This window comes from Capsicum annuum, chromosome 8, assembly GCF_002878395.1.
Source record: "Capsicum annuum cultivar UCD-10X-F1 chromosome 8, UCD10Xv1.1, whole genome shotgun sequence".
NCBI lineage: Eukaryota > Viridiplantae > Streptophyta > Magnoliopsida > Solanales > Solanaceae > Capsicum > Capsicum annuum.
In genome coordinates, this window is record NC_061118.1 from 149,128,985 (window position 1) to 149,156,393 (window position 27,409).

At 34.5% G+C, this 27,409-nt stretch overlaps 1 non-coding gene and 1 pseudogene across 1 annotated transcript; one reads left to right on the forward strand and one right to left on the reverse strand.

The window, feature by feature from the left end:
* The first annotated feature begins 4,558 nt into the window (after window positions 1–4,558).
* LOC124886663 lies at window positions 4,559–8,656 on the forward strand (annotated as a pseudogene).
* On the reverse strand, window positions 5,036–5,141 carry LOC124886817. Its single transcript, XR_007044224.1, has one exon. It is a non-coding gene; the product is annotated as a small nucleolar RNA R71 (small nucleolar RNA).
* Window positions 8,657–27,409: the final 18,753 nt, after the last annotated feature.

A 27,409-nucleotide genomic window follows, 5' to 3' on the forward strand; every position in this document is an offset into this window, starting at 1 on the left:
GAAGGCTACGTGGGGAACCCAAAAGTTCGCAAAAATCACTACATTGTTTGAAGAGTCATTCTAAGCTTCAAGTTTGAGGTATGTGAGGATTTCAACAAGAACACCCTTTCGTTCCTGTGCTCAAAATTTGTATTATTTTACGAAGATACATGATTTTACATGTTTTATTATGAATTTGAGATAGAAACTTATATTATATATTCTTGTTCAAGAAACTATGATATTTTTAGATGTCTTGAAGATAAATTCCATGAGCTTTGATGTTAATAACATGTTTAAAGCCGAATTTCCATATTTTCATATGAGTTATGCATGTTTGCTACGTAAAGTGTGAATCTTGAAATGTTTTGCTCAAGTATTGATATATGGGTTTTGAACCCTATTTGAGATTATGATTTTTGTGAAGTAATGTGTTATACACACATTGAGATTAGAATGATTTGACCTTTTGGTCTTGAAAGAGTTATTTTTGAACTCGAATGAGAAAAGAAATCCATATTTTGATAGATTATGAAAAAGGGGTAGCATGATGGCTCCCGTTGTGAATTGTTGAATTGTTTTATTGTGGATTTTCTTTGAAAAGATCTGAGCTAAGTCCGGGAGTAGTCTTTAGCACCGAGTGGGAGGTATAACTGTTTTGGTACTTCCCCAGAACTACGTACCCCCATAGGATGTGAGCCTAAGGCTGATTGATATAGTGATCACTAGTGAATAAAAGATTAAGGTCCTACTCCGATGGCAAGGATAGGACAGCTCTCCCCAACGTGGGTTGGACGTTGGACTCCATGTAGCTCACATGGCTTATGTTGGTTGTAAAAGACTCCCAGTGTGTGTGTATTCTTATATCTGAGATGAAAATATAATTGCTTGGAAGTTTGAGTTGTGAAAGTTATTGTTTTCGAAAGATATAATGCATATATATTCTAAAGAGAATTGTTATGAGATCTGATTACATTGATGATTTGAAAATGAGATGAAAGCAAATTGAGAACTTACATGATGACTAACGTGTTTTGCTTTACATATATTTCTCATCCATACTTATGATGATTTTATTCGAGCTACGTGTGTCACTTGTTATAGCATGCATATTTCTTATGAATACTTATGATATCTGATTTTTATGAAACTTGCATACACCCCCATATACTCGGTCCATATTCCATGGTACTGACCCACGTATTCGTATGTGGGGTACATTTTCCCTATAATGTAGGTTCAGGTGCTCATTCCCAAGTTTGACCGAGATTGTCCTAGCACGTTGATCTACATCATCTGCAGTGGTGAGTCCTCATGGTCCGAGGACTAGTTATTCATATTTCCCATTTACTTTGAGTTGTTTAGTTTATTTCCTGAGTTCAGGTCAGTTGGGGTCTGTCCCAATGGCTCATTGGTATACAGTTTAGTAGAGGCTTGTCAAACTCGATGGTTAGATTGATCTGATTTGTCAGAGATGTCGTATTTTGTTACTTTCCGTATTTTATTCGTATTGCAGTATGATATTATGGAGGATGTTAAGATGTTTTGATTATAATGATCTTAATGATAAGTGTTGAATGGTAGAAAAATGGCTCAAAGGGTTAGCTTGGGGCTACTTGTAGCCTTAAGAATCGTGTGACTCCTCAGGACCCATTTTTGGGGCGTTATATGATTTCCTTCCCGACACCCAGCCTATTTTCATTCCTCCCTACCGTATGGCACCTGCAGACTTAAGGAGTTGAAGGAGCAACTCAAGGATCTGTTAGACAAAAGTTTCATAAGGTCCAATGTATCTCCTTAGGGTGCACTGTCCTATTCGTGTGAAAGAAAGATGGTTCTTTGCATATGTGTATTGACTATCGTCAGCTTAATAAGATCACTGTTAAAAATAAGTATCCTTTTTTGAGAATCGATGACCTATTCGACCTATTGAAAAGTGCGAGTTACTTCTCAAAGATAGATCTTCGATTCGGCTATCATCAACTCAAAGTTAGGGAGTGTGACATCCCGAAGACAGCCTTTCGAACTCGTTATGGTCATTTTGAGTTTTATGTTATGTCCTTCGGGTTAACTAATGCCCCAGCTACATTCATAGACCTCATGAATTGAGTTTTCAAGCAATACCTTGATATGTTTGTCATTGTGTTCATAGATGACATTCTTATGTATTCCCGAAATAAGAATGACCATACAAACCATCTCCGAATTGTCTTGCAAACTCTTAGAAACCACCTATTATTCGCCAAGTTTAGCAAGTGTGAGTTTTGGCTAAGTTCAGTTACTTTTATGGGCCATGTTATCTTTTTCGAAGGTATTAGAGTTGATCCCCAAAAGACAGAAGCTGTTAGAAACTAGCCTAGACCTATCTCTCCATCTGATATTAGGAGTTTATTGGGTCTAGCTGGCTATTACCGCCGTTTAGTTGAGGGTTTTTCTTCCATTGCGTCTCCCATGACCTGGTTGACTCAAAAGAAGGTTAAGTTCCTTTGGTCGGATTCTTATGAGAAAAGTTTTCAGGAGTTGTAGACTCGACTTACCTCAGCCCCTGTTTTGACTTTGCCTGATGGTAGTGATGGTTTTGTGGTGTATTGTGATGCTTCTAGAGTTGGTTTGGGTTGTGTGCTAATGCAAAGGGGTAAGGTTATAGCCTATGCCTCTAGACAGTTGAAGCCGCATGAAAAGAACTACCTAACCCATGATCTTGAGTTAGCTGCTATTGTGTTTGCTCTGAAAATTTGGAGACACTATTTGTGTGGTGTCCATGTTGACGTGTTTACGGATCACAAGAGTCTGCAATATGTGTTTACCCAGAGGGAGTTGAATCTTAGACAGAGACGGTGGTTAGAGTTGTTAAAGGACTACGACATGAATGTACTGTATCACCTGGGTAAGGCCAATGTGGTGGCAGATGCCCTTAGCAAGTTGTCCATAGGTAGTGTGGCTGATGAATATTAATTATTCATATAATTTAGTATATAAAAATTATATTTTTAAATAAAATATGAATAATTATATTCGATCCTCGCATATTTTCTGACGAATTCTACATGAAAAAGAGTACAAGAAGAATACAAAAGAAGAAATAAAGAAATAAAAGAATTCCCTGGGTGTAACCTCAAAAGTTTAACACACTCGTCAAATGAAGGAATGAAACAAGTGAGCGTTTTGAGAAGAGTTACAAGTTGACCGTCACAACGACCACTTCAAAAACTTCTCACACCCGTCAAGTGAAGAAATAAACGTTGTGAGAAGAGTTATAAGTTGACCGTCATGACGACCACTTCAAAGAATGCATTCGTTGGTTCAACATTATAATTTTCTATAAATAGAGGCACTTCTATGATCATTAGGCATCCAACAATTAGCAAAAATAAAGTGTTGGTCTCTTGTAATAAATATTTCTTCAAGTCTTTTCCATATCTAGTTTCTTCCATTTAATTTTTTTTTTACTTACATAATGGAGTGATCTCTTTGTGTTGGGAGCGTTGAAGTAATTTGGTATAGTATTATAATATAAATCTTATTTTGGTTATTTCAAGACTTGATTTTATTTAAAAGCTAAATACTTAGTGTTGAAATTCTTGTACTAAAAATTTGCGTTACTTGATATTTTGTATTATATTTATAGTTATATTAAGTTGTGCTTCCCACAAGGAAGAAAACTAAACATACTATAAGTATTTTATAAAGTATAAGTAATAATAACTTTAGTCACTTGTTATTTCTAATCTTTGAAATTGCTTCTTTTGATCCTTATCTTCACGGAAGGATTACTTCGAACTATTTCTTAGATTTAAATAATCTCTCTCTTATTTGTCTCAATTCGTATCCTCGCGGAGGGATTGACTCAAGTAACATTGTTGATTTGAGGGGTCTTTATCATATTTCTTTCAATCTGTATCCTCGCGGAGAGATTGTCTCAAGTAATTTTATTGATTTAAAGATTACTCGCAAGGGGTCTTTATTACTCATAAACACATAAATCAAGTCTAGAAAGTTATTCTACAATTTTGTAGAAATTACTAAAATAAGGATTTTATTATAATAAACATACCAAGTGAATTCAACAACCCCCAACTCCCTCTCCAAGACAATCTTTTAAGCACAATTTCTTCACCTACTTTATTATTTTAAACTTAAAAAATTACCCTCTTTTCATCAATTTGATTCTCAAATAGTGGACAAAATACCATAAGTTTGTAGCATAGATTTTTCAATCTCTATGGGACGATATCTCAAACTATACTAGAATTTGACAGAGTACGAGAAACAAAATATTATACAATTTGGACTCGTCAAATTTTTGGCGCCTTGCCGGGGATTGACATACATCTACTTCAGACTAAGTGTTTTGATACTACTTTGAGAGCTTACTTTTCTTTTTATTATTATTCTCGCTAATCTAGTTCTCGTCTTGCTTTATTTACTTTTATTGAACTTATTTCTCTACTTTATAAGTTTCAGGTAGTTTATGACCCGCTCCTCTATAAAAGATTTAGCTAGTTACGATCCAGAAATTGAAAGAACAATTCATTGGCGTAGGAAAGAATAAACATCAACTTCTCAAGACTTTAGCAGAATGGAACACCGACCGGATGATGAAATTAATCAACCAAAAACTCCACCACTTGCTCTAGATGATCAATTTGATGAAGTGGCGCCTAGACCCGTAAATAGAATTTTGAGGGATTATGCTAGACCAGAACACTTCAATTGTGAATCTAGTGTCCGCAGACCGCCAGTAACAGTCAATAAGTTTGAAATCAGGACTGTTTGAAATCAGGATTGGATTAATTCAAACAATTCAACAATCATGTACTTTTTCTGGTGATCCAACTGAAGATCCACATAGTCATTTGATTGATTTCTTAGAATTAGTTGAAACTGCTAAATATAATGGAGTCTCTCCTGAAGCAATTAAGTTAAGGCTATTTCCTTTTTCTTTAAAGGAGATGCAAAAACTTGGTTGCGAAGTTTACCTCAAGGGTCTATTACCACATGGGATCAGATGACATAGAAATTTTTAAATAAATATTTTTTTCCAGCTAAAACCACAAAGTTAAGACAAGAAATTTCAAATTTCTTGCAAACTGAAACTGAATCAGTTTGTTAGGCTTGGGAAAGATTAAAAGCATGTTAAGAAAATGTCCACATCATGGCATACCTGAACATATGCAATTGTATATTTTTTATCATGGACTAAAGCCTTCTTCTAGAAATATAATAGATGCAGCTGCAGGAGGATCCATCATGGGTAAAACAACAGAGGAAGCACTGCAAATAATGAATGAAATATCAAAAAATGCTATTCAATGGCCATCAGATCGCATCATCATTAAAAAGGCTGCTACGGTAAATCAAGAAGATGCTTTAAATACACTAACACAACAGATTGCTTCTTTGGCACAAAAGTTTGAATCTTTTTAGGTAAATGCGCACCAGTCAGTTCAAGTCGAGGCTTGTGACATGTGTGGAGGAAATCATCTGAACCATGAATGTCAAGCAACAAATTAGAAGGATGAACATGTTAATGTCCTTGGATATAAGTCATACTCTTTTGGTAGCCCCTTGGTACAGAAACATCCAGGCTTTTAATGGAGCAATCCTAAGGGTGTTGAAAATCCTCAAAGCTTTCAAAAACATTCAGTACAAGGTCCACCTGGATTTCAGAATCAAAATTGTGGAACATCAAATTTCAAATCATATCAACAAACAGCTTCTTATCAACAAAGACCCTCACAAGCCATCCAAATATTGATGACGTATTGTATAAACACATCAAAGATACAGATGAAAAAATTGAAAGTAAAAATAGAGCTTTTAAAAATTTAGAAACTTAATTAAGTCAGTTGGTAACTCTTGTGTCAGAAAAGATTCAAGGCCCCTTACCAAGCAATACAGAGAAAAATCCGAAAGAGCACCTTAAAGCCATTGCTTTACGGTCAGGTAAGAATCTTGATGAACCTTATGCAGATATTCAAGAAAAGGATCTGTCAAAGCAATAGGTAAGTAAAGATAAAGATGTGGAAATACCCATAAAACCATTAAAAGAAAAAGAAATAATAATTGAAGAGAAGAATAGTAAAGAAATGACTTCTACCCCTATGACAATTCCTTTTCCTCAAAAAATGAAAAGAGAGAAGCTTGACAAGCAATTTGCTAAATTTTTGAATATTTTAAAGCAATTCATATAAATATTCCTTTCACTGATGCTCTTTTGCAGATGCCTTCATACGACAAGTTCTTAAAAGAAATTTTGTCAAGTAAAAGAAAATTAGAAGAAACTTCTGTGGTAGTACTTACTGAAAAATGTAGTGCTATACTTCAAAATAAGCTACCACAAAAGCTTGGTGATCCAGGTAGTTTTACAATTCCATGCACTTTGGGAGGGGTATATTTTGAAAAAGCACTTTGTGATTCTGTAGCTTCAATAAATTTAATGTCATTTTCTATTTTTAGAAAATTAGATCTTGGTGAAATAAAAAACACAAGTGTTTCTCTTCAGTTTGCAGATCAAAGTACTAAAAAACCTAAAGGAATAATTGAGAATGTTCTTGTGAAAGTAGATGAACTTATTTTTCCTGTAGATTTTATAGTACTTGAAATGCAAGAATGTCCTGATAAACCAATAATTCTGGGTAGACCATTTCTTGCGACGGGAAGAGCAATTATAGATGTCTATCAAGGACAACTGATTTTGAGAGTAGATGAAGAAAGAGTTATTTTTGATATGCAAAAAATGTTAAGATTTTCAGGAGATGAGATTTCATCTTCATGCTTTTCAATTGATATGATTGAAGATCTTGCAGATGAATTTCAAGATGACAAATTAACTCTAGATTCCATGGAAAGATGTTTGCTTAATTCTGACACACCACAAGATGATGATCCACCCATCAAAAGCGAGGAAAATGATTATAAGGATGAGGAAATGCAATCAGAAGGAGTTCAACAAAAATTTGAACTCAAAATACTCCCTTCCCATTTAAAATATGCCTATCTTGAGCTTGAACTATTTCTAGTAATTATTTCATCTTCTTTGACTGCTATACAGGAACATAAATTGATTGAGGTACTACGAGCACACATAGGAGTCATAGGATAGACGGTGGCAGATATCAAAGGAATTAATCCGGCTATTTGTCCACACAAAATTCTCATGGAGGATAACTACAAACCAATAGTACAACAACAAAGGAGATTAAATCCTGCGATAAAAGAAGTGGTAAAAAAGGAGATAATAAAACTTTTAGCAGCAGGTATTATCTATCCTATTTCTGATAGTCCATGGGTAAGTCCTGTTCAGGTAGCACCAAAAAAGAGAGGTATGACAGCTCAAAAAAATAAAAATAATGATCTTATACCAACTATAACGGTCACAGGATTGAGAGTAAGTATTGATTACAGACGTCTCAATGATGCCACCAGAAAAGATCATTTTCCTTTACTATTTATTGACCAAATGTTAGAAAGGGTAGCAGGATATGATTTTTACTGTTTTCTTGATGGATATTCAGGGTATAACCAAATACCAATTGCACCTGAAGATCAGGATAAGAAAACTTTCACATGCCCTCATGGAACATATGTCTATAGGAGAATGCCATTTGGTTTGTGTAATGCACCTGCCACATTTCAGCGATGTATGTCAGCAATTTTCTCAGACATGACCGAAAAATTCCTAGAGATTTTTATGGATGACTTTACACTTTTTGGAAAATTATTTGAAGATTGTATTTATCACTTGACCTTAGTTCTTAAGAGATGTGAGGAGACAAACTTGATCCTTAATTGGGAGAAATGTCATTTTACGGTTACAGAAGGAATTGTTTTAGGACATAAAATCATTGCTAAAGGGATAGAAGTTGATAAGGCTAAAATTGATATTATAGCAGGATTACCCCCTCCCACAACTGTTAAAGGCATTAGAAGTTTTCTAGGACATGCAGGTTTTTACAGACGGTTCATTAAAGACTTTTCAGAAATCTCAAAACCTCTGACTAACCTTCTGATGAAAGATGTTAATTTTGAATTTTCAAGTAATTGTTTAAAGGCTTTTGAAACACTCAAGAATAGATTATTCAACGCTCCAATAGTTGTCTTTCCTGATTGGAATCGACCTTTTGGGATTATGTGTGATACTAGTGATAAAGCTATAGGTGTTGTTTTAGGGCAGAGAAAGGATAAGATTTTTCATCCCATTTATTATGCTAGTAGGACTTTGAATGAGGCTTAGCAGAAATACGCAACAACAGAAAAAGAACTATTAGCAGTAGTATTTGCATTTGATAAGTTTCGTTCTTATTTAATAGGAGCCAAGGTTATTGTTTTCATTGACCATGCAGCTTTAAAATACCTCTTTGCAAAGAAAGATGCTTGACCTAGATTATTAAGATGGATTTTACTTCTGCAGGAATTTGACCTTGAAATTAAAGACAAAAAAGGAACAGAAAATCAAGTAGCTGATTATTTGTCTAGATTAGAGAAACCCCCTCTGGAGCTTACAGAAATAAAGGAAGAATTTCCTGATGAACACATTTTCTCAGTTGTAGTTCAGCCACCCTGGTTTGCAGATATTGCAAATTACTTGGCTGGAAAGTGGATACCCCAAGATCTTACTTACCAACAGAAAAAAGCTTATAATGATGCTAAATGTTACTTGTGGGACGAACCTTAATTGTTTAAAAATTGTGCGGATTCTATCATCAGATGATGTGTACTTGAGGAGGATATGGACAAGATACTTTATCACTATCATGGTGGATCAATTGGAGGACATTATGCAGCCAATCGAACCGCCTTTAAAATTTTAGAAGCTGGATTTTTCTAGCCAACCATTCTTAAGGACGCTCGAGCATATGTCGCAAAGTGTGATCAATGTCAGAGAACAGGTAATATGACAAAGAGATATGAGATGCCATTACAATCAATATATATATGTGAAATCTTTTATGTTTGGGGAATAGATTTTATGGGTCCTTTTCCTTCTTCTCACTCTTATACATACATTCTTGTGGCAGTGGATTATGCATCAAGGTGGGTAAAAGCAATTCCCACACAAAAAAATGATGCTCGTACTGTGTGTAATTTTCTTAGAAAAAATATTTTTACTAGATTTGGCACACCACGAGTCATCATTAGCTATCAAGGGACTCATTTCATTAATAAAAAAATTTCATCTTTGCTATCGAAATATGGTGTGACTCACAAAACAGGAACACCATATCATGCTCAAACTCAAGGACAAGTAGAAGTTACCAATCGTGAAATAAAAAGAATACTAAAAAAGATGGTTGGAATTTCGAGAAAAGATTGGGTCTTAAAATTAGATGATGTTCTATGGGCATACCAAACGGCCTTTAAAACACCAATTGGCATATCTCCATATAAATTAGTCTTTGGAAAATCTTTTCATTTACCAGTTAAATTAGAGCACAAAGCTTTTTGGGCGTTGAAAACACTGAATTTTGAATTAACCTCTGCTGGAAAAAATAGATTTCTCCAAGTCAATGAATTAGAATAACTGAGGTTAGAAGCCTATGAAAATACCCAAATTTTTAAAGAAAAAACAAAAAAATGGCATGACAATTTGATTAGATCAAAGAGTTTTAAGATTGGAGGCTTGGAACTTCTTTACAGTAGCAGGCTTAGATTATTTCTTGGAAAACTAAAATCTAGATAGAGTGGTCCCTACTGTGTTACAAATATCACTTTTTATGGAGCTATTGAAATACAACATATCAAAGGCAGAGATAAGTTTAAGGTAAATGGTCATAGGCCAAAATTATATCTTGAAGGACGGTTTGATAAACAACCGTCAGTGACACTGATTTAATAATGAATCAAGCAATGAATAAGTCGAGGTGATGACATTAAACTCAGAACTACTATTTCTGCCCGTAGCCATTGAGGGTGAAGCAGTGGAGCCTTATAAGTTCTGTATAAATTAACGTCAATTAATTGTTTAATCAATTGACTTGGAATATCCAGGTTATTGTACAACCAGAACATCTCATGAAGGCCTCTACAAAAACAGAGTCACCTACACATGAGTAACTCCATGATGATCGATATGCCTAAGTAACTGGTTGATTAACCAATTAATTGTGCATGATAATTATTAGCTCAGGTAAGCAACCACAAGCTAAGATACTACCTCTCGTATACTCCTGTTATATGCTCCGGTACATTGAAGTTCCATAGAAGCAACAATCACATCGACGCTGGGGAATATAATATATACATATATATATATATATATATAATACATATATACTTATGACTGCAGTTTTTTTCAAGCTTTCTTCTACAGTTGTAAATTTGAAAGCCAAAAATATTTTTTTTTATTCTCTTTAAACATGATTGCATTGTAGGTTTTAAATTAACAAAATAAATTTTTTACATTATGGTCAAGATTATTTTTTTCTATTTTCACTATAGCATTTTCATAATTTTTGATTTTTGATTTTGTGAAGGAAAAAGCAAGCATCTTCAACTCAGAAATCTTGTGAACTAAGAAGAGTTATGATCACTAAACAGGAAGAATCAACAAATTTGGCTAGAACTTGATCTTAATGTTTCTCTAGGCGAACTAATAGACGATACTTATTTCTGAAAAATAATATTAGGCCTTCTTTGATACCAAATTTTAACCTCTATTTTTATCCACGCCCACATATTTTTCCTTTTTAGAACCCTTATTTTGAGCCCTAATCTTTTTTTTTACTAACACTCTAATTCTCAGAAAATATATGTAAGTTCAAATATATACATATATTCACTTCAACTATAAATGGATAGTGTTTAATAGATGGAAAAATAAGTTGGAAATATAATTTTCTTTGAGAAATGGCAAAGGAAAGAGAAATGAAAAAAAATTTAGTTCAAGTCTTTTCCAAAAAAAAAAAAAGAGAAAAGAGAAAGAAAAAAAAAAAAAAAAAAAAAAAGGGGAATGAGAATGAAAGAAAGAAACTGTCCCGAGTTGAAAAAAAAATTCACTATGAAAATATCCTTATCCTACCAGCCTGAAGCCTAATATTACAATCCTAAAAAGCCCTAAAATGATTTCAGAAAATAGTGTCGAATCTATATTAGTGGAGACAAACATAAGAATCAAGCCTATGGACAAAACTGTGATACTCACTGAATAAGTAATCATAAACCTATCAATTCTAAAGGATGGAAGAGAAGAAGAAAGCAAGTTCTTACTGATCAGAGCAAAATTCAAAATAAGGTAAACATTTGGTGAATTTAGAAATATTAATTAAATTGAGAAAGAAATTTATTCTACATAAAATTTCTATCCTACAAAAATCATGAATTTTTTTCCTTTAAAAATCTTTTTTTTTCTCGAGGACGAGCAAAAGTTCAAGTATGGGGGAATTTGATGAATATAAATTATTCATATAATTTAGTATATAAAAATTATATTTTTAAATAAAATATGAATAATTATATTCGATCCTCGCATATTTTCTGACGAATTCTACAGGAAAAAGAGTACAAGAAGAATACAAAAAAAGAAATAAAGAAATAAAAGAATTCCATGGGTGTAACCTCAAAAGTTTCTCACACTCGTCAAATGAAGGAATGAAACAAGTGAGCGTTTTGAGAAGAGTTACAAGTTGACCGTCACAACGACCACTTCAAAAGCTTCTCACACCCGTCAAGTGAAGAAATGAACGTTGTGAGAAGAGTTATAAGTTGATCGTCATGATGACCACTTCAAAGAATGCATTCGTTGGTTCAACATTATAATTTTCTATAAATAGAGGTATTTCTTTGATCACTAGGCATCCAACAATTAGCAAAAATAACGTGTTGGTCTCTTGTAATAAATATTTCTTCAAGTCTTTTCCATATCTAGTTTCTTCTATTTAATTTTTTTCTTACTTACATAATGGAGTGATCTCTTTGTGTTGGGAGCGTTGAAGTAATTTGGTATAGTATTATAATATAAATCTTATTTTGGTTATTTCAAGACTTGATTTTATTTAAAAGCTAAATACTTAGTGTTGAAATTCTTGTACTAAAAATTTGCGTTACTTGATATTTTGTATTATAGTTATAGTTATATTAAGTTGTGCTTTCCACTAGGAAGAAAACTAAAAATTCTATAAGTATTTTATAAAATATAAGTAATAATAACTTTTAGTCACTTGTTATTTCAAATCTTTGAAATTGCTTCTTTTGATCCTTATCCTCACGGAAGGATTACTTCGAACTATTTCTTAGATTTAAATAATCTCTCTTATTTGTCTCAATTCGTATCCTCGCGGAGGGATTGACTCAAGTAACATTGTTGATTTGAGGGGTGTTTATCATATTTCTTTCAATCTGTATCCTCGCGGAGAGATTGTCTCAAGTAAGTTTATTGATTTAAAGATTACTCGCAAGGGATCTTTATTCCTCATAAACACATAAATCAAGTCTAGAAAGTTATTCTACAATTTTGTAGAAATTACTAAAATAAGGATTTTATTATAATAAATATACCAAGTGAATTCAACAACCCCCAACTCCCTCTCCAAGACAATCTTTTAAGCACAATTTCTTCACCTACTTTATTATTTTAAACTTAAGAAATTACCCTTTTTTCATCAATTTGATTCTCAAATAGTAGACAAAATACCATAAGTTTGTAGCATAGATTTTCCAATCTCTGTGGGACGATATCTTAAACTATACTAGAATTTGACAGAGTACGAGAAACAAAATATTATACAATTTGGACTCGTAAGTGGCACATGTAGAGGAAGACAAAAAGGAGTTAGCTCGTGAGGAGCATCGTCTGGCTAGGTTGGGAGTTAGGCTGTTTGATTCGGCTGAAGGGACTATAGGAGTTCAGAGTAGTTCTGAATCTTCTTTGCTTTCTAAAGTGAAGAAGAAATAAGATAGGGATCCTGGTTTGGTCAGACTGAAGGAGTCAGTTAAGGACCAATAAGTGTAGGTTTTCTCCCAAGGGGAATGTGGTGTGTTGAGATTGCAGGATGGATTGTGTATTCCGAATGTTGATGATCTAAGGCAGAGAATCATGGCTGAAGCGCATGGTGCGCGATACTCCATACATCTCGGCACTTGCAAGATGTACCGTGACTTGTGAGAAATCTATTGGTGGAGTGGTATGAAGAAAGACATAGCTGAGTTTGTGGCAAGGTGTGAAACTTGCCAACAAGTTAAGGTTGAGCACCAAAGACCTAGTGGTAAAATGCAGGAGTTTAGTATTCTCACTTGGAAGTGGAAAGAGATAAATATGGATTTTATGACTGGTTTACCTCTTTCCCGATGCCATAATGATTCTATTTGTGTTATTGCTGATGGGTTGACTAAGTCTTTGCACTTCTTGCCTGTGTATACATCTTGTACTGCTGAGGACTATGCTAAGTTGTATATCCGGGAGTTAGTCAGATTGCATGGAGTTCCCTAGTCTATCATTTCAAATAGGGGTACTCAGTTCACTTCGCAGTTTTAGAGATCATTTTAGAAGGGTCTTGGTACCCAAGTGCATTTAAGTTCTGCCTTTCATCCGCAGACAGATGGTCAGGCTGAGAGGACCATCCAAACTTTGAAAGACATGTTGAGGGCGTGTACACTTGATTTCAAGGGTAGTTGGGATAAGCATTTACTGCTGATGGAGTTTGCTTGTAACAACAGTTACCATTCTAGCATTCAGATGGCCCCGTTTGAGGCTTTGTATGGGAGAAAGGTAGATCACCCATAGGTTGGTTTGAGGTGGGTGAGGCGGCCGTGATTGGTCCTGATTTGTTATTTGAGGATATAGAGAAAGTCAAGTTGATTAGAGAAAGATTGAAAACAACTCATAGTCGTTAAAAGTAATATGTGGATGTGAGAAGAAGAGACCTTGAGTTTGAAGTTAATGATTTGGTGTATTTGAAAAATTTTTTCATGAAAGGGGTGAAGAGGTTTGGAAAGAAAGGAAAGCTTAGTCCTTATTATGTTGTCCCCTACAGAGTCCTTAACCATGTTGGGAATGTAGCCTGCGAAGTTGAGTTGCATGCAGAATTTTCAGCTATTCATCCGGTGTTTCATGTTTCTATGCTCAGAAAGCATATTGGTGATTCCGTGGTAATAGATCCTTCTGTGAGCGCTGAAGTTCAGAACAATATTTCCTTTGATAAGACCCCCGTTGAGATCCTTGATTACCAAGACCGAAGACTAAGGAACTAAGAAGTTCCTTTGGTCAAGGTGTTGTGGTGAATTCAATCTATTCAGGGTACAACTTGGGAAACCGAGGCGGATATGCGATCCAAGTACCCGCACCTATTTTCCGCAAGCTCCGATCAAGCCAAAGGTACCATTATTCTTTAAATCATCCCTTTTCTATTCAAAGTTGTAGTTGTTCAGCTGTTATTTCATAAGTTTATACACTCTATGTTGTATCCAAAAGATAGAATGATGTAGAGACAAGTTTAGCAAGTTGCCTCAGCAGTGTACCCTTTGTTTCCTTTGTACTCTTAGCGTATCTAGCGTCATTCGAGGACGAATGTTCCCAAAGGGGAGATAATGTAAGACCTCATAAATTTTCTTGTCGAAAAAGCCTTCGAGATGAGTCATGTTAAGCTTAACACTTAGAATTTTAGCTAAGTGTTAAACACTTAGTTTATTTTGAGCCTCCTAACTTCGTCGAATTATTTAGCGACCTTCACGACATTCATTTTTTAATTTTCTTACTGCATTGCGATGGGTTATGTTAAGAGTTCGTGTCGGGTGAGTTTCAGAATTTTTAGAACTTAAGGGCACGTTTGGATTTTAAAAATAGTAGCTAAACGCTATAAGAGGGCGCCGCCCAGCTTAGAGCGGTTTCTAAGCAAGGCGCTGCCCTGATATTTTCAAGGGTGAAGCAAGGCGCTGCCCTACTTAGCGCCATTGTGCCCAGTTTTCAGCTTCAATTTTTCGTCTCCTTAAGGGCAAATATGGTAATTTCCGTTCCATTTTTCATCCTTAACACGGGATTTCTCCCTCATTACACCAAAATAAGCCTATTGATCATCAAAATCCTCAAGAATCACCATTAGGGTTTCAACCTAAAGCTCCAATTATTTCAAAAACTAACCGTTGCTTTTCAATAATTTTTGGATATTCGGAATCCCCATTTCGAGGGCTACGAGAAGCACATAACAATTTCGCGAATAGAGTTCTAGAGTAGAGAGTTCATTCTAAGGCTCTAATTTCGAGGTATGTGGGGTTTTTCAACAAGAACACTCTTTCGTTCTTGTGCCCATAGTTGATTTTCTTTTTACAAAGATACATGATTTTACATGTTTTCTTATGAATTTGAAGTATGAAGTTATACCCCATGTTCTTTCCATGAGAATGTTGATATTGTTGCACATAAAGCTGAAATTTTTAAATTTTAAAGTGATTTATATATGTTTTTGATATAAAGCATCAATCTTGAGAGGTTTTATGGTGATATTGATATTCGGCTCTTCGAACTCTATTCGAGATTAGTATTTTTGAGAAAATTATGTGTTATAAGCATCTTGAGATTTGAATGATTTGAAATGATGTAGAAAGATTTGACCTTTTGGTCGTGGAAGAGTTGATTTTGAACATAAGTTAGTAAAGAAATCCACCCTACTTGATTGATTTATGATAAAAGGGGTAGCATATTGGCTCCCAATGCAAAGTATTGAATTGTTTAAGATGGATGGTCTTTTAAAATTCTAAGCTAAGTCTGGGAGTAGTATTTAGCACCGAGTGGGAAGTATGGTACTTTCCTAGAACTACGTGCCTCCGTAGGATGTGAGCCTGAGGCTGAATTTGATTGATATTTGTGAGACTGAGACTGAGATAGTGATCACTGAAAAAACTAAGGTTCTACTCCGATGGCAAGGATAGAACAGCTCTCCCCAATGTGGGTAGGACGTTGGACTCCATGTAGCTCACATGGTTTATGTCGGTTATGAGAAAGTCCCAAAGTGTGTCCCTACTCTATCTAAGATAAGTATGTATGTTTTGTAAAGCTTTGAATTTTTGAGAAAGTTTTTATTTTCGAGAGATTGAAATGTTTTATTCTAAAGAGAGTTGCTTTAAGATTTGATTACTCTATTAGTTTGAGATCGTGAAGAAATTTAATTGAGAACTTATTATAATGACTCACGTGTTTTAGTTTACATGTATTATTCTTTCATGAATTATGATGATTTAATTCAAGCTAGGTGAGTCATTTATGTCAGCATGCATGTTTTACATAAAGACTTGTGATACTTATTATTTAATTGCATACACCCCCATATACTCAGACAATATTCCATGGTACTGACCCATATATTCTTATGTGGGCTACATTTTTCCTATAATGTAGGTTCAGGTGCTTAGTCCCAGACTCAACAGTGATTCCCGAGCACATTGATCTACATCTTCTGCAGTGGTGAGTTCTCATGTTCCGAGGACATGTTGTTCAGACTTCCAGTTTCATTATGAGTTGGTTACTTTTGTTCCTTTGAGTATGGGTCAGTTGGGGCATGTCCCAATGGCTCTCTGGTTAGTAGTAGAGGCTTGTCAGACTAGATTGTCAGAGTTACTAGATATTCCGTATTTTGTTATTCCCAGTATTTATCCATATTTTAGTTAGACTTGGTTGATGATGTTCAGATATTTTGTTCTAATGATCTTGAAATTAGCATGCAATGGTAGTAAATGGCTCAAAGGGTTGGCTTGGGGCTACTTGTATCCTTAAGCACCGTATGACACCTCGGGACCCGTTTTTGAGTCATTACAGGTGCGCGGTAAGACGGGGATAAAAAATGATAAAATATAATTATGGGAAGGGACAAAAGTACGTGTCTACAATGGGTTTTTCTGATCAGTCATGGACAGACTCTGTAAGTAGATTATTATTATTATGTATTTTCTTATAGAGTTGTAATATTAATTAAAATACATATAATGTTACCTAAAATACATATGTTGTCTTAAATATATATATATATATATATATATATATTGTTTCACATATGTATTTTACAATGTAAAAAAAAAGGGCAGCCCGGAGCACTAAAGCTAACGCTATGTGCGGTGTCCGGGGAAGGGCCCCACCACAATGGTGTATCGTACGCAGCCTTACCTTGCATATTAAAAAAACATATAATATTTCTTAATATACATATGTTGTGTTAAAAATACATATGTTGTTTCATATATGTATTTTACATTATATGTATATATGTTGATGCAGTTACATATCAATATATACATATGTAGTTTTCAGTACTTTTGGATCAGTACTTTTGGAATATAACACATAGACATATATATGGATCAGTACTTTTGGAATGTACTGAGCGTGCGGGGGTGAATGTATAAGTAAAACAATATCTCAATGTTTATATAAACTTGAAAAAGAATACATGCTAAGTCGAAATGACTCATATTGTCTTGAATAGATGAAAGCTAAAAATCATAAATCGTGAACAACAAAGCATACTGTATCAATCTAGTGACCTATATCAGTTAGTTATAAAAGTTGTACTCTTATTCTAGTTTTAAATCATGTATACTAAGTGGAAAGGGCTCACCTTAATCATCTGAAAACCAAAATCTTGATCTCATAGCCAATATCTTATGTAAAACAATATCTTAAATAAATGGTGAGCCTTTAAACTTAGTTTCTAAAATCTGTTCTGTAATTTTATTTTAGGACTTAGAGTTTAAAGACTTTTAGAGTTGTAGGTAGGTTCTTCTAACCGACATACACTATGTGAGCTATCATAGTATCCAACGTCTATTTCCCCTGAGGGGAAAACCTTCCGTCGGGGAGAGGTGTCATACTCTTGCCAAGGAGTATAACCTGCTGCTAAGTTAGTACAATCTGTATCTATCGTTTATATAAATGGGAATAATCTAAATTTGTACGTTGGCTTGTAGTTCTGGGGCATGTGAACATACCTAACTCGAGGCTAAATATTACTCCCTTTAGTCTGTATGCTCATTCTATAGAAATCCGCCTTTAAAACTAACATAAAGGTTAACAATGAAAACCTGTTATGCATCTAATTACTTTAAAGTAAAATAAAAACTGTAATGTGGATTCGTATCTAAGTTGAGGATCAAAAGAACAGATCTTGTTCAAAATCTGAATATAAACTAATCATAGGGTACTTAAAAGCATAATCTTCATGAAATATTAATATTCAATTTAGGGCCTAATAACTTATGCTTCAAACTTATGTCAAATCCTCACTAAATTATGTTCGCTAATAAAAAACCTTGAAATTTCATAACAATTCTAGTCTAAACGGTGAAATTCAATTCTCAATGTGTATATAATCACGTTACAAGCATAAACATACAAAATAGAGATGTAATTCGACATTTAAATCACTTGCAACATCAAAATCTTCAAATAATGACAATTGGGTATGAACCCTAATTACAAATCATGTGAATTAAACTTTAGAAATGTATTTTTGGCACAAGGACGAAAGGAGTGCCCTTGTTCATAGATCCACATACTTTATTTGATTATTTGAATGCAAAAGCTTGAACTTTGAATTCCTAATGATGTTCTTGAAATTCTTGAACCTGGAAACTTGAATTCTTGGTTATATTGAAAAAGGAATGGTAGAACTTTAGATATCTTGGTCTTAAGGTTGAAGCTTTAGGGTTTTCTTAGAGAGAAATTTGATGAATAAAGGATGTAATATGCTTATAATAGGGTTAAATCTACTGTTTTCATGAATTAGGGCGAGGGTAATTTACTTAAATGCCCTTTTGAAATTTAAAATCAAAACTGTAATCCTGATTTTGCATCCTGGCATAACATGGTGCTATTGCATTGCATCACTAGAAAATGGACGAGTGCGAATTTGCACTCTATCGTGACGCGGTGCTATCGCGATGTATCATTGGAAAATGACGAGTGAGAATTTACGCTCCACTGTGATGCGGTACCTGTTCTATTACGGTTTCTGATGCGATATTAGCTAATCGCGGTGAGCTACTGAAAAGGGACGAGTGTGATTTAGGGGATCATCGCGACGCGACATAATCATGGTGAGCTACTACCTCACATGAAAAATTCCATAATTTCTCACCCGATTATCGGATTAAGGCGCCTTTAGTCTGTATGCTCTTTCTATAGGAAATTCGCCTTTAAAACTAACATAAGGGTTTACAATGAAAGCCTGTTATGCATCTAATTACTTTAAAGTAAAATAAAAACTGTAATATGGATTCGTATCTAAACTGAGGATCAAAAGATCAAATTCTGTTCAAAATCTAAATATAAACTAATCATAGGGTACTTAAAAGCATAATCATCTTGAAATATTAATATTCAACTTAGGGCCTAATAACTTATGCTTCAAACTCATGTCAAATATTCACTAAGTTATGTTCAATAATCAAAAACCTTGAAATTTCGTAACAATTCTAGTCAAAACAGTGAAATTCAATTCTTAATGTATATATAATCACGTTACATGCATAAACATACAAAATAGAGATACAATTCAACATTTATATCACTTGCAATATCAGAATCTTCAAATAATGATAATTGGTTATGAACCCTAATTACAAATCATGTGAATTAAACTTTAGAAATCTAGTTTTGGCACAAGGACGAAAGGAGTGCCCTTGTTCATAGCCCCACATACTTTATTTGATTATTTGAATGGAAAAGCTTGAACTTTGAATTCCTAACAATGTTCTTAAAGCTTCTTCTTGAATTTCTTGAACCCGAAAACTTAAATTCTTGGTTATATTGAAAAAGGAATAGTAAAACTTTAGATTTCTTAGTCTTAAGGTTGAAGCTTTAGAGTTATCTTAGAGAGAAATTTGGTGAATAAAGGATGTAATATGCTTGGAATAGGGTTCAATATACTATTTTCACGAATTAGGGTGGGAATAATTTACTTAAATGCCCTTTTGAAATTTAAAATTGAAACTGTAATCCCGATTTTGCATCCTGGCGTGACACAGTGCTATTGCATTGCGTCACTGGAAAATCGATGAGTGCGAATTTGCACTCCACCATGACGCGGTGCTATCACGATGCATCATTGGAAAAGGATGAGTGTGAATTTGCACTCCACTGCGATGTTGTACCTGTTCCATTGTGGTTTTTGATACAATACTGGCTAATCGCGGTGAGCTACTGAAAGGGACGAGTGTGATTTAGGGGATCATCGCGATGCAGATGAATCGCGGTGAGCTACTACTTCACACAAAAAATGTCATAACTTCTCACCCGGTTATCGGATTGAGGCGAAATTGGTATTGTTGGAAAGCTGACTCAATTATCTAATATTTGGTGGGTCTTGAGTTGGAAAATTCTATATACATCAAGATTTATACACTTTCAAATTTGACCCTTGTAGAATCAAATGCCAAACTTTGGATGAATCTAAGGTTCTTGGCTCAACTTGGCTCTAAGTGATTTCTAGGAACAGTCTTTACATTAAACACTTCACACACTAGGAGCAAAACTGAACTAAAAAAAATGTGGGGTATTACAGTATGCTATCTGGAATTATCTCGTTATCTTTGTGTGGTAAAGGATAGATTAGAACATCATATGTTTTCAAGACTATTTTTGGCTTATACAGATCACAATAATATGGTCCCTTCATGAAATTTTTGCTATCGAAGACCGCACAAGCATGTGCACATTGTATCTCATCCAGTTGAAATGCGTGACATAAACATGTTTTTTTCTTGAGGCAAATAATAAAATATTTTTCTTTGTCATGCTCTGTGTAGACATACTCTATGGCAAGTACAACCTGATATTACTCTACAATAAATTTAAAAAGGTCAAATGCAAATATGTAAATGTATTTCTACAAACGGATGTGAAATGAATATTTGTTTTTTTGAAAACGCAGCTGCAAAATACAAATATACATATTGCTAACAGCATATATATTTTTTTGGTTATTGCATATATGTTCTTATAAATATAACTACAAATAAACACATATCAACAAATCCCACAAATATATGTATTACTTACTACATACGTATTTTATTTCATAACAGAGATTAATTCATATGTATTTAACAGAGAACATTTGTTGCTTCATATTGCTTATTTTTTGCATAACAAAGAACATTAATTATCTTAATTTTTTAAACCACATACGTCCATAGCTATTTATACATATAACTACAAATAAATTCAGACCAACAAATGCCACAAATATAAATGATCATATCGTTAAATGATCATATCTTTATACGAGTACATGTTGTCTCGTTCTCTTTGAGTATGACAATAAATTGTCCACTGAGAGTTGTGAATGTATATGAATCCTCCTGTTTATTTTCGCAATTTTGTCTTCCAAAAATCAATCGAACTTGTTCTAAAAAATCATATATCAATAGTTCTCTGGCCGATACAAGTGCACCATTTATTGACTCAGCAATGTTTGATGTCAAAGTCCATCCTCTATGAACTGTTGTATAGGACCTAGTTCAATTTTTGTAACCTGCCAATTCGAATTATTTCTTCTCCCTAATATCAACTGCCTCTACCTTTTCCATTTGAAATTCAGAATTTGAATATGATCTTGCCATTGTATAAACAATCTCTGATAACACATCATGTGACTTTCTATAAAGTTTTTTCATGTCCCCCCGTAAGTGTCACATACATGCATGATGTAGTACATCTTTGTACACATCACCAACAGTCTTTATTAGGCTTGTATTCCGATCAGAAACAATACACATTGTTTTGTCTTTCCCTGTATGTTTTCTTCAGATTCTCAAAGAACCAAGTCTAAGATGCATGATTTTCTGAATCAAGTACACCATATGCCAAAGAAAATATATATGTTGATGTATAAACACATTTTGCGCAGTTATATATAAATACATATAATAACTGCATATGTATTTATTATAAATACAGTTGAAAATATGTATATATGTTTGCAAACAAATTTTCAAATACATACATTAAAATGTAATTGTACAACACACATATACATTATCAACTCTACATGTTTGATTCACACACATTTGCAAAAATATATACAAGCACATAAGCATACAACTTAGAGGTATGTATATATTTTTTTTTGAAATAGTAAATGTGTTATAAAATGTTACTTACCTACTCCATCCATGGTATAGGCAACTACAAATGTCTCAGTATACATTTCTCTCAGATGACTTGTAATGCCACGATTCTATACTCCGGACGTTACATGGTGCTCATAATTTCAAAGGACCACAAGCTAGCCCATGATTGGTACCTGCTGCAATAATTGAATAATAATACTGTAATTATGCAAAAATTAGGTGAAAACTTTCCATAAGGTTCAAAATTGTAAATAAATATTGAATACGGTATATCAATACCAAAACTAAAGATCTGTCTATAAATACTCTAGTACAAAAACCTCTAACTATCTGAATGTGTGGAATTGATGGGACAAGTCCCCAACTAACTCTGAATATTGAAATAAACTGAGTACTACAACAACAACAACAACATACCCAGTGTATTCCCACCTAGTGGGGTCTGGGGATGGTAGAGTGTACGCAGTCCATACCACTACCTCAGGTGAAGTAGAGAGGCTATTTTTGATAGACCCCCGGCTTAGACACAATAACAATATAACAAACATAATACATAAATGCTATATAAATTGGTACAGTATGCAAAATAAACTAATGCTAGCCACAAGACAATACTAAAAACTATAGATCTGACACCATAGATATAACTCAACACCTACTACCAAGAAACTTTCAGACACAAATACAGAAAACTCAACACCCTTCTACCCCCTACCCCTACCCCTTTACCCTAATTCGACTCCTCCACACCTTCCTATCAAGGGTCATGTCCTCCGTAAGCTGTAATTGCTCCATATCCTATCTAATCACCCCCTCCAATACTTCTTCGGCCTATCTCTCCCCCGCCTAAAATCATTCATAGCTGGTGTCTCACACCTCCGCACTGGCGCATCAGCCCCCCTTCTCATCACGTGCCCAAACCAACGTAATCATATTTTTCGTATCTTGTCCTCCACCGCAGCCACTCCCACCTTATCCCAAATAATCTCATTCCTCACCCTATCCTTCCTGGTCTGACCACACATCCATTGCAACATCCTAATCTCTGCCACCTTTAACTTTTAGACGTGAGATTTTTTAACATGCTAACACTCCACTCCATACAACATAGTTGGTCGGACTGCCACTCTGTAGAACTTACCTTTAAGCTTTGGGGGCACCTTCTTATCATATAAAACTCCCGAATCAAGCCTCCATTTCAACCACCCTGCCCTAATTTGATGCGTGATATATTCATCAATCCCACCATCACCCTGAATTATAGACCCTAGATACTTGAAACTCTCCCTCTTTGAAATTACTTGAGAATCTAACTTCACAATCACATCAGTCTCCTGCGACAAACTGAGTACTGAAATACTAAAATAATAAATTTATCCTCGAACTATGAGGACTCACCACTAAGTCTACTGCTGATAGATTGGGCTGCTAAGTGCGGTCAGGAGCCCATGCATATGAACCTATGATATAAGACATCATAACGCAAAAAAGATATGTGTCAGTACTTTGAATGCACTGGTATACTAGGATGAGTGCATGGGTGTATATACATGAATAATAGCTGACGGAATAACATGAATATAATTGAATGAGAGTACATGCATAAATATATAAACTGTAACTGAGATCGTGATGACACTGGATATTGGAATACTGACTTACTGATAATTGAGTTTTTACTGATAACTGAATGACTATGTTTGATAGTCCTAATTCTGTAGAATTAACTGAGTTTTATACTGAGTTGAATGACTATATCTGACAGTCATAAATCTGTAAAACTAATCTGAGTTTTATACTAAACTGAGTGACTGTATCTAACAGTTCTGATTCTATAGAACTGAACTGAGTTCTATTCTGAAGACTAAAACTGAGACTGTGGGAGGTAATCATCTAACCGACATACCCCAAATCTGAACTGATGGGGTCCAACCAGCAGATGATGAGTCCTCCTACTTCGGAAATTCCAATTAGATGTAATTTATGTACTTTATTTATTAATCATATGTATTGATTAGTGGTATTTAGATTCGCGTCCCAACTATCTATAGTCAGTATAGTAGAGGCTTCACAAATGTCAGTTAGAGTTAGTTATAAAATTTTAGTCCCTCTTTTGAGATTTTATCAGATTGTAAAGTTGTATTAGTATTGTATTTTCACAGATTCTATCATTATTATGTTTTCGCACAGTAAACTCAATTATTTATTACATATTTAATCAGTTGTTTAATAGTATGCCAGTTCATAGGTTAGCTTAGGATCACTTGTGGTCCTAAGCATCGTGTGACATGTTGGGACAGATTTTTGGGGCGTTACAAACTTGGCATCAGAGAACAAGGTTCAAGTTTCCTAGGGTGTCTATGAATTTGTGTCTAGTAGAGTCTTACAGAATGGTGCGGAGATGTCTGTACTTTTCTTCGAGAGGTTATAGGGCATTTAAGAAAATTTTCCTTTCTTTCATACTCTAGATCGTGCTGTAAAGTTATTTCCTCAGAAACTTCTATCTATTCGTGTCTCACTCCATACTTTTCCATCTATGTTATATTCTTGAGATCACATGATTAACAAGTTCCAATTCATCCTAAGATAATGCTCTCAGATTTACTATCAGTAACTTCAGAAGTCATACAAGGGGCTTGAGAGGAGCTCACTAGTGTGTTATAATTTCCTGAAATTAAAATTTGTGTCCTCATCCACATGAGTTGTTCAGTTAAGACAGAATAATATGTGCATTCTAATTTCTGCTTATTCCTTTAATACAGATAGTGCTCATAAGAGGAGATAGTATGAACCTAGATTGTTGAATAGAGTTTGTATTTGAGAGATATTGCAACCTGGAGTATTATGAATCATAAGTATTATCGAGATAAACTTATGCATGTTATCGAGATGTGTTAAGGTGATATGTCCTTGTGTGTAAGTTTAGTGGAGGGTGAAGAAGGAGTTATTAGTTAAGGTGAATTATTGTTTTCTTCAAGTATAGAAGGATTTATTGGTGGTAGTTATTGCGTTTGAAAAGTATTGGGTGTTAATGAAGTATTTGTGGTTTAGTATCGTTAATTTAGGCTTCCCTTGAGGTTAAAAAAAGAGTTTAGTTGAAATTTATAGAGTTATGATAGTAATATAGGTGTATAGATGGGTAAATAGTAATGATGGGATGAAAAAGGGTGTGTTAGTGGATTGTAAATAAGATAGTCCATATGATCGTGGTCAGTTATTATTATTATGGGGTTCTAGTGGACTAGTGTTTCTTGATTTCTTATTTTATAGCTTCCAAGTGAGAATAGTATGTGAGGTTGAATTTTTAATCATGCCTAGCCCTAGTCACTAAGTTTGAACAGTAGAGGATCACAAAGGCAAGAATAATGATTATTTGGTTGGTGATGCTAGTTACATGGAGGTGATCTAGTAGGCTTGAATAGTCAATGCAAGACTTTAAGTTTATTGATTTGGGATTAAGTATGATTTTGTAAGTATGATGTCGAGGTGTACCCAAGGTGATATGGGGTCGCATTATTTTCTAAGGTAATTGTATGTTATGTATGGTTAGTAGTACCCTTGAGTTTCTAAGTGGAAGGAGGCTAGTGATATAGTATATGGTGTTCTTAATAGCTAAATTAAGGAGTTATGATTGATAATGTTGAACCTTTTAATATGATCTTGATTCTCATGGTTTAGAAATATAAGTTTAGAGTTGTGATATTGGTAGTCTATGATGGAAGTAGTATGGTTCATTAAAGATTTGGTGATATCCATGTTAAGTGTTAGAATCTAAGTTTGAGTTCTTGAAGATAGAGCTAATAGAAATAAGAGTTGAAGAACTAGATGGTGTGCACTTCGGCTATGGGGATACTCATGAAGATTCTAAGTTAGTAATGTTCAAGTATTACATGAACTATTGGGGTTATAGAAATATAGAATTGTATCTCAGAAGGAAGTGTTAGCAGTGGGTTTTACACTTTCAGGTGTAGACTTTCGGGTTAAGTTCTATTATTTACGTGTATTGTTATACCCCAAGCTCTAGATCAAAGTGGTAGTAGTTTAGCTAGAGTTTAGTAAAGGGGTTCAACAGACGTATAATGATAGCTTAAAGCTAAGGGGGAGATGATAGGATAAGTAACTAAGTCAGATTCTCAGATCTAGTAGTGTTGCTAGTGTGGGAGGAAGGTGCTCGACTCATCCCTTTTTCAGTATTAGTAACTCAGTCATCACGATGTCTACTCATGTCTTACGTGTCAGCTCTATGATCATAGTTCTGTTCATGCATATCATAGAAAATTATGTACTCTCCTAGTCCCTAGTATGAGGAGTTCCAGTTCATTCAATAGTACGAATAATGTTCCAGTAATTTATGAACTCCAAACTCAAGGTCATGCAGCTCATGACTCATGTACTCATGCTTTATAATATGCTCAGTTCCCATAACTCATACTACACTCATAATGATCAACGAGATTCAGCTTATATGCCATATGTTCCCTCAATTCAGATCTCTTTGATGAATCCATGATGTTGATTCTCTATTCCTCAGGCCTCAGTAGAGTGTCAAGTTACGTATAGTATCCTTCCATGCTTCAAGGTCTCATGTTCTAACCTTTCAGTGACTTCTCCTTATGTAATGATAGTGGTAATGAGTAAATGTTTCTTGTTGATGAAAGATCATTGCATGCTTGTTTTAGCTACGACCATAAGTGTGAAGTAAGATTGAGGCCAAGTCTTTGATACATGTTGTGATTAGTTGAAATCTATGTGTATGTTCTTGGGGTAGTGCGTGGGAGTTGTTGTGATAGAGGTTTAGAGAATATGAGGAGCATGCTATTATGGGTTGTTGTTGAGACGTTCATATATGGTTATAACATAGGCTTGAATGTCATGTTGGTGTATGAGTGGATGAACACATTGCTGTCACACCTCTATTTTTTACTGCCCCAACCCCGTTAGGGAGTTGGTTTTAGAGAAAATGGGTTTTTCCAATTAAAGTGACGTTTTGAAAAGGGATTATTTATTTTACAGAGTCGCCACTTGAAATTGAATTTGGGTGTTCCAAGTTACCTTATTGAAGCCCTAATCAAAAGGAAAGGACTCTTCTTTTTTTTTTTGGTCTGCAAACTAGAAATCTAGATAAGAAATTCTGTTGACCGAGGGGAAGGTGTGAGGCACCCCTCGAGTCCCGTGGTTCAAGCACGGTCACTTTAATGACTTGTGTCTGGCTTAAATTAATCTTTTGGATATAGAGGATTTGTTGGCCTAAAAGTTATTTACCTGCCGTTTTGAATTTATTTTAAATTATTTGATTATATTAATGAGTAGTTTGCCAGTAGCAGTACTTTTCGGCCATACCACAAGTTTTTGATGTATTTCTCACGCCTTTATGTTT